The following is a 9,226-nucleotide window of genomic DNA, read 5'->3' on the forward strand; positions in this document are numbered from 1 at the left end:
GAAACATAATTTCTTATGAATGAAAGTAAATCGACTAGAAATAGCCTTTCCTGTTGAGCCTTGCCTAATATGCCATTTCTCCAATCCATCTGGAAATGCTCAATCTTCAACACATGACACAGGATTGCAATGATGAGCACCATGAAAGGTGGAAAATCAAACTTCCACAGAAGAGCGAGCAACATGAAACCAAACTGCCAAATGAAAATCATGGTGAGAAGGCAAGAACTGTATAACTTGATGATAGAAATCTAAAAAGACTCCTATCTAGTATGCCTACTCTTTTTCCAGATTACAGTACTCAAATGATGCAAGTGAATAACCCTAAGACTACTAGGAAGCTTACCACAATATGAATTGTGATGGAAACTGCATATATCTGCAACCACCAAAAACGTTATCAAGAAAAGAAAACACAAAACATGATCTAGTTTTCATTTCATTTACTATCCAAAAAAACAAAAAACGGCAATCAAATTGCAGGCGAAAGGATAAATGTAAAGTATAGCTAATCCATACTAGACCATGAACAGAATAAAAAATCATCATATAGTTTTTCATCCTCTGAAAGATTGCTCTACTGGTCAATACAACACTGATGATGACACTTAGGCCAGGTTCTGTCAGGACAATGTCAGAAGCACTACGAGCCGCATCAGTTGAATCAGTGTCAGCCTTCTTAAGGATAGGAGCATCATTCACTCCATCACCAGTCATTCCACATATATGTTTCCTCGCTTGCAAGCATTTAACAATCTCATATTTGTGCTCTAAAACAATAAAACACAATGAGACGCAAACTTTAAGCCCCATAAGACAATTTGACACCTTATACGATGATAGTGAACCATACCAGGGAAGACACCAAAGAAAACCATCGACTTTTCTCTATTAGATCATCAATAGGCAAGGCTGCAATTGATTCATCCTTGTTCTGACCTAGTAGAGCAGATGAAGGGTACATATTCGTTCCCATTCCCAGACGACAACCTGTTTCCTTTGCTATTGCCAACTGATCACCTGACACAAGTCAAAAAAAGAACAAAAATAAATAAATAAAATCAAGTAATTGATCCAGATAGTGAAAAAAATCACAAAATCAAAGAGTCACAAAATCACAAAATCAAAAATAACAATATACTGACCAAAAATAAATAATGTAGGTAGAGGCGAATTTACCTGCCCAGTGCACCACTTATCGACACGATGCATTTTGCCTTCACTGTCAATATAAGTTAAAGCTATTCGCTTGTCAGTCAGATTGAATGGAAGGAAGTGAATCTCACGAATACCAGCTCTCACCTATTGGCAGGAAGAGAAAGGGACAAGTCAGCCAAAAGAAAATATGGGGAAAAGAACAGAGGTAATAAACTACAAATAAAATTTTAAAATAAAAATAAAAATCTTTTTCACAATAAGATGGTTCGGCCCACTTACCTCCTTTGGATCAGCCAAATTCCAACTATAGCGGCGTCTATTGCATCCTCGATTCTCCACACGAGAAGCTCGGCTGCCATCAAAACGACGCTATCTGGGTCTACTCTCATGAAAATATGAACAAAAGAATATCATGCAGATCTATCAGGTCTATATTCCAGAACGTATGTCAAGTTAGAAAAAGAACAAACCACCAGCAGTATTATCCATCTAACCTCAATAAGATTTATGTCTACCGAGAGCTTGTTCAGGTCAAAGTTCCATTTTTATCACCGCAAAAGCACATCCATGCCTGCCATTTCTATTGCTATCATTCTCTTTGTGATGGCTCCCTACATTAGTTAAATTCGGAGGCATCATCATTTATCAAATTTTGTAAACCACACAAAATCGAAATTAAAAAACCTTGAAAAGTACTCTGACAAACCTGTTGAGCTAGGTGATGGAAACCAATTAAGAGGTGAAGTTCCCACTATAAACGCATTACACAATGAGATTTAGTGTGCAACTTAAAGATGTAACCAAGGGATGCACATACACGGTACACACAACAAAGAGTAACAAACCAGACATTTCACAAAAATATTTCATCTTACATTTTTCTTTAAAATCTTGGCAGGCTATTCATCCTCGTCCTCATCGGATGAATCATCCTCGAATCAAGCATCGTCCTTGGTGACTTCGCTAGGGTCGCCGAGAAAGGAGAATGAATACAACAATCAACCCATATGTCATCTAAACCCACCAAAACAAGTTTTATACCAAAGTAATGAATACATCAATGGGAAGTGAGACCTAAGAGGCAAAGACTCTAGAACGATGTTGGAGAAAATTACATAGTAAACTAACTAACAATTGACAAAATATAGTGACAACGATATTCGAAGGTCCACTCCCTTCGGGCAATGAAAATAATCAACACGCAGACGCTCTCCAAATTTCGAAAGGTTCACTTTTGCTTTGAGGCAAGAGTGTGTACTCCCCAAAGAATGAACCCAACATTACAACCCGGTCAATCTGGATTGTTACTTTCTGAATGAGTGTCCATTGGATTAAAAAAGTCGGTTCGGTTTACGATAATAGTGAAGCTTAATAAAGTCATCATAATCTATTTCTTTTGTCTTGTTTTCTTAATTGATGATTAATTGATTATGCTCTCATAATCACTTTCCCAAATTTGCTCTTGTTCTTACAGGGTAATGTGAAGTTTTGACCTTTTGGAGGACTATCTAGTGCCCATGCAAAGCCTCGGCCCCACTTTCGGGGAGTAGGACCGGTCGAAACAACCTTGAAAAGTGAAAGCAAACAAGATTGTGTTCTATAAATGTTACATGTACCGAAGCATATAAAGGTCATGAAAATGGAAGGAGAAAGTAATTTCAAATTTGGATCCGGATCTCAGAACAACTTTCAAAGCAGAGTGGCAAATGAAATGCAATGACGTTATGGAAGGAGTTAACAAAATCTAACTGACTTTTCATGCAACATGCATGATATATGAATTAGCTAATATTCTTATATAGCACCTAAGCAGCAGCTACTTCAACATAATGCCGAATCACCGCAGGAGTCTAGCTTCCATATGAGGGAGACAGTAGAGGCTACGTACCCTTCATGGGCAATTGGGCATGTATTCAAAGAGTGAAAGTTGGATGCCACAAAAGAAAGGTGATGTGCAGCCACTTCCGGCGAATAAAGTTCCAAATTATGACCATGAAGTAAAGCAATGACCCACATAATTTTCAATGATTTTATTTATCTCCGAGGTTGTTTACCATTTCCTTTCAAGGGAGGGCGGGAGTTTAGCTCAGAAAAAATTACACTATTTTTACTTATTATTCTAAATATGAAAGCTCATGATAGAATTGAGGCAGCTCATGATAGAATTGAGTGAAGCACTTTTTCTTACCTGTGTCTGCCTGGGTTGAGTATTTCCAAGTGTGATTTTGCAGTATACACTAGCATTGCCAACAGATTGCTTCAAATTGTTTCCACGCTTAATGGTGACCACTAACGTCCCAGGTAAACACTGTAGAAGAAGTTCCGCCTTTTCCCGAATCGGGTGGACTGGGATCGAATCAAATCTTTGCAGACAAAGGAATTGCCTCTGCAGCAGCCATTGACCGAGTTTTAGAGACTTCGGCAGGGCAAGCTGACCAAGCTTGCCTGAGATAGAAAAGTGAATCCAAAGCAGCTTCTTGAGTTGCCCCCGAACCAGTCTTGAATGATGTGACCAAGAGGGGATGCTGATTGTCGCAGGCTCGGTGGCCCCTCGACGTAGGGAAATTGCTAAATAGTGAATTAAGGGCTTTGAGGTACTCCTCGTTCACACTTCCAGTAGCCCATAAATCCTTTTCTATAGCAGCTGCAGGAATGAACAAATTCACCAGATACAAGAAATATTAGTTATGAACATGAGAAAACATAGAGGAGCACTAAGGAACAACTAATATTAGTTATATTAAAGCAAACCAGTATCAGACCACCACAAGAAAATGGTCTAAATCAGCAAAGTGCGCTTCTGTCCCTGCAGTAATGATGTGCACATCAGTAACCCAAGTGACCGCTAGTCCTTCTCAGTAAATGCAAATGAATTGGAGATAAGATGCGCTAAATAACAAAATAAGAAGTTGACTGTGATATCGAAAGCATTATTCCTCCAAGGCAGCTCCAACCTCCCTTTTTAAGAAACCGATATACATAAATAGGAGAGAAAGCCTTCAGAACTATGACCATGTTTCCAAATGTTGAATGCACCGACACCTCCCATCATAAGAAACCAAAGGAATGCGATTGGAGCAAAGAGCCACCCAACTTTATCGGTTCCATAACTTTGCATACTAAACAAGCAAAAATAACTGTAATAATCGACAGGCAGCTTAACCTGGATTAACGTTTGAACTACACCAAATATCACCTTTTTTGGAGAAACTAAAGGAAAACAACACTAAGTTGAACCACTGAAAAGTTGAATAGTCCTTACACCACTAAATTAGTAAATTACTAGCCAATTGCCACAATCTCGATCCCTTCTCCAAAGCATGCTTTACAAAACAATCTTTTCAAACTTGTAAGATGTAGTCTAAGATATCAAATCAAAGAATAGTATTCCCATTATGTTTCAAAGACTTTGCATTCATTTCTTTCCAATATGGATTACACATGTTCACTGGTGACTTCGCCTTCATTTCTTTCCAGAAGGTACATATTTCAGGCATTGAATCAACTGGGTTTTGTCAAAACAAGCTAACGGGATCATGGAAATTTCACCTATAACATAGAAAGAAGAAAAGTAAAAGGATTCAAAACAAAAGGAGAAAGAAACTCACTACCCCATCAGCAGATCCATTCTCTTGAACATCTTCAAAAAGAGATGAGAAATAAGCTGGATTATAATAGAGCTTCCTAAAATCTCGTCAGAATGAGAATTCTGTCTAGCTGCGGCAAAAGTTGAGGGAGTCAAAAAACTACTTCGTAAATCATAATCTGCTTCCCGTGTATTGTCTACAAATGAAACCCTCATTCTGTAAATCTGGATCCATATTACTGAAGACGCCATCCTCACAAAGAACCCAATTATTTGCATTGAGAGAGTGAGCCTTGCAAGAGTATAAAGCAGATAATAGTGTTCGTTGATTTTAGAGATGCTTTTCAAACACACAAACAAGGGAAATAAAAAGCAAAACATTTCTGGTGATGAAATCAAGAGAAATACCAATTAGCTGAGACATACTAAATGCAAATTACAACTGCAGAAGAAAGTAAAGAGTTGGTCTTGCACAAACTCAAAGCAGTTGCAGAAGGATATATAATTCTAGATCTTAAAACGTAATTCAGTTGAATCGTAATAACAATTTCCAAAAAAATCTACCGCATATGAGCTGCCCAGTTTAGGTTAATAAATTCATGTTTTCAGCATTAGAACAAAATTATACATACAAATTATTTAAATGAGATCAGTTCCCTAACCCGTTTTACATCGTCAAAGTTGTCTTCATAATCGACCGCCAGTTCATTGACGATCACAAGACTTGAACCTTCCGTTGCCTCTTGTTAGAATATCCATTGACAATCCCGGATAGCACTTTCACGCGAAAAGCCACTCATGACAACAATCAACAAATGAACTACTCAATTCCAATAGTTCTCATTTCGGCTTCAATTGCTTTTTACCAAATGAATTTCTCATTAAAACCAATATCACCACTACTCTTGAAACTCATAGTAAATGATGAAAGGGCATCCAAACAAAGACATGGGCAAGTGTGTGAGTCCACAACCGATGAACCTATAAGTGATATAGCCCCCCCATCTTCTTAGCTCACACACCGCATTCTTTCCAAACTTCACCAAAACTTCTTCTTCAACACAAGAAACTACAGAAAAATAAGAGATACCCTCTTGGTAAAATTTGAAAATAAGTAATGTATTGAAAAAACCCAAATATTAACACCTTGATACCAAAGATTCAACCAGATTCAAAGACAGAGTGAATAGGTAGAAATGAAGAGGGATATTCTTGATTTTTTTCAATGAAAGAAGATACTTAGAATGCTATTTAGAGGGTTTCGAGGGTCCATCAACACCTAATTTACATTTTATGAGGTCCAAATCACTCCTTGTAAGCTATTCACTTATAACTTGGCTTCTGCTCTACCATCTATACACTTTTCTCCTACCAAATGTTGTCTTTCCAACTTGGTGGGTGGTATGGGATGCCCATGTGGCAGAATCGCATAGGATATAAGAGTCGTGCAAGATTCCATGCAGAAAAAGTGGAAATAGTACATTCGAGACAAAATCTAAACTTTACAATCAAATTTCAAAAATGCATCCACCAGAAGGGAGAAAAACATAGGCAACACATATATGATGAATATCAGGGGGGGAAAGGATGATAGTATTCACTTACATGTGTAACTCCACCTTCTTGTCCATGCAAAACATATAAAAGCTCCATATTGCCCTAAGAAACAGGAAGGGGTAAAATATGAGTTTCTCGCCATGAATAGAAACAAGCAGAAATCCTAGAAGAAAGAAAAAGAATTACTTACATCTATAATAGCACTAGCGACTTTATTAACGTAACGTGAATCCAAAGAAAACAAAACATCCGCCATCCTTCTCCCTCCTCCTTTATCCGGGCTTGGGACCCGAAAGAATGCAAACTTATCATAAGTTTGCACAGGCGGAGTTACCAAGGGGGTTGGTAGAACACAACTCAATTATTGCTTTCCTAAGAACCATATTACATAGTGATAAAAAATATACATCACAACCACGAAACCCAAAAGGAAATAACAAAAAGCCAACAGTTTACTTAGTACTTGACACTGGTAAAAGCCAATAAAAACATTTAAGTAAATGAGCAATGTTTCAAGAAGGTGACCCAATGATTACAACATTAGCAGTTCTTTGGGCCAGATAACACTCCCTTGAGCGACCTCGCCAAGCTTTGATCTCCAATCATCATGAGGCAATGGTAGTACAGCACCTCCGTCATAAACCACGTTCACATGAACTTTGAAGTTCCCCTCTTCCAATCTCCTGTTACCAAACTCGGTATTAGGATTAATATCTTGCACGATACCTCTCGCCACGACTCTAAGTGGCCAACCACCACGCAGATCACATTCTTTACCAATATATTCATTGACAACCTACAAATTTAAATTGTGTTATCAGTCTTTCCTTATAAGAGATGTTTTTTCAAAAAATAACTCAAATAATTATCGGGGAAGCGTGACTAGAACGTGGCGATTCAACATCTGCCATAGCCATTCTTCCTTGGCTCATAAATTCTCTCAACAAGGCTGAATTCTCCAACACTGTATTCTGAAGCACATCTACCCTCTTCACAAGGTCCGTGTTCATATCTTTCAAAGCTAAATTCTGTTGTGCCACAACTTTCATCTTCTTCACCGATGTTTTGCAGACCCTTCACCCAAGCCTCAAAAACAGCCCCTACTATCCGCCCAAGAACACAGACTTAATGGACAATCGATTTAGTACCCTTAAAATCATGTCAAACAACAATTAATTACAATAACTATGATTCAATATGAGACCTTTGTGAGGGCATCATTCACCGACGTCTCTCGTGACTCCGGGTGCAAAGCAGTGTAGTCATTAAGCTTTTCCTAGTAAATCGGATAAACAAAAATATCTCAAATTACTATCTTTAAAATAATTTAGTATCTCAATTCTTATTAAGTCAGTGCACTAACAACTAGCTCCGGGTCTTGGTGTTCCCCATTCTTTCTTTTATGATTGTGCATATATTGGTCCAATCTAGTGATAGATGACACAGGGACCCCTTTCTCCTTTGCCATTTCAACTTTAGCTACAGACTCTGACAGATTTCCCAAAGACATGAAGAGTTTTTTTGTTGCTTACGATTTTCTGTGTTCCTCAAACTAGAAGCCTGCACATGTTAAAGTTAGTAATAGTGCACTTTAATTTATATCAAAACACATATACTTAATCACCATGAAATAAAACAGAAAACCCATTAACCTTGAATTTCTCGGAATTACAATTATCCACAAATTGTCGCCAATCTTGCAGAGGAATTCCTTGTTTGGGATGTTCCCTCACAAAGGAAGGAGGTTGATCTTTGACGTATTTTTTGAACAACTCATGCTTGTACTCCTTCCACGCTTTCTGGAATTTTCTTATTGTCCAATCCGTGTCAATAGTATCGATATTTTCAAACACATACATTCTTCCTAAAGTTTTACTAGCTTTGGGTATGATGCTCTCATGCGAACGAACTGGTTTCCAGCTATCATAGTGAATTGGGATGTCACGGCGAGCAATGTGACCAAGCTTGGTGATGAAATGGTCAACCTCTTCTTTGGGCTCATCTGGTTGACCCCACTCATTAAGCTTAATGATTACCTTCTCATAGCCTTCGGCAGCTCCTCAAACACCTATCTATCGAGGACCTCTTGTTTCCTTAGAAGAGGAAGTTGATGCACCAAAAATGTGTCTCACCTGCATATATCAACCAAATTTGTTAGTAAGATCAAAACAATGGTATGGAAAACTGAAAACTAAAAGTCATCTCCATTACCTAAGTCATCACCAAGGTCACACTTAGTGAATGTGAGCTGCTATGTGTTTGTCCCTCATCCATGTGCAAAGAGTCAGTAATACAATACAACAAGTATGCATGTCCATGGTGCAAAGATCAAGATCAGTTAATTTTTTATTTAAATTTCTATTTAACTAGCAAGAGAAAGCATTCCATAAAAGGCCTATTATGCACACATGAAAAATACAGCCGGAAAATAAAAGATTCAAGTACGCATACCCTGTTCAAACAAAAAGTTGCACTTAATCAAAGAACTACCAAAATTTTAATACCACAAAACTCACACCACTAAGTCAACACAAAATATAAATGGACTATGTTCTAGATCTCTTTCTTTTTCTGCTACTCTCAACAACTTCAAACATGTCATCTGGGTCGTTGAATATCAGTTCATCCACCATAGAAATGTCGAGGTTGTTAGGCCCTATATCTGAATCATTCACCACTCTTTCCTCTGAGAGACACGGTCCACCTTCATCAAAATACACTTTTCTTGGAACCTCCAAAGACTACATGCCATTCAAGATTCTTGGGATCTTGGGAATAGAAAACCTGAGTAGCCTTCTCTGCAAGAATAAATAGTTCATCACATATATGGTCCGAACTGAGTTGATTGGATAAGTTGACCAACCTCAACTTTGCTTCCTCATCCACTTTTACACCAAGTTGTGTGCACTTAGCCCAATCACACTT

This window comes from Coptis chinensis, chromosome 2 (genome assembly GCF_015680905.1).
Source record: "Coptis chinensis isolate HL-2020 chromosome 2, ASM1568090v1, whole genome shotgun sequence".
Classification (NCBI taxonomy): Eukaryota; Viridiplantae; Streptophyta; class Magnoliopsida; order Ranunculales; family Ranunculaceae; genus Coptis; species Coptis chinensis.